Here is a 213-nt window from a genome sequence, read left to right as displayed (position 1 = left end):
GCCGGCAGGAGGCGCAGCTGGGCGCGGCTGAGTCCTGGGGAGGAACCCGAGGACCCCTCTGCTGTGCACCCCGGGAGCCGGCGACCGTCAGCCCCGAGGGACCCTCCGTGAGTCCACAAAGTGCGCGCCCTCGGGAAGCGAGCTCTCCGTGCGCCCCTCAGTTCGGGTTTACTTTCCCAGCTGTACCCACCCTCGCTCACACGCATCCACTGA

Source organism: Myotis davidii, unplaced genomic scaffold (genome assembly GCF_000327345.1).
Source record: "Myotis davidii unplaced genomic scaffold, ASM32734v1 scaffold453, whole genome shotgun sequence".
Lineage (NCBI taxonomy): Eukaryota > Metazoa > Chordata > Mammalia > Chiroptera > Vespertilionidae > Myotis > Myotis davidii.
The sequence above is the reverse complement of the archived record's forward strand: the minus strand, read 5'-3'. Positions refer to the sequence as shown.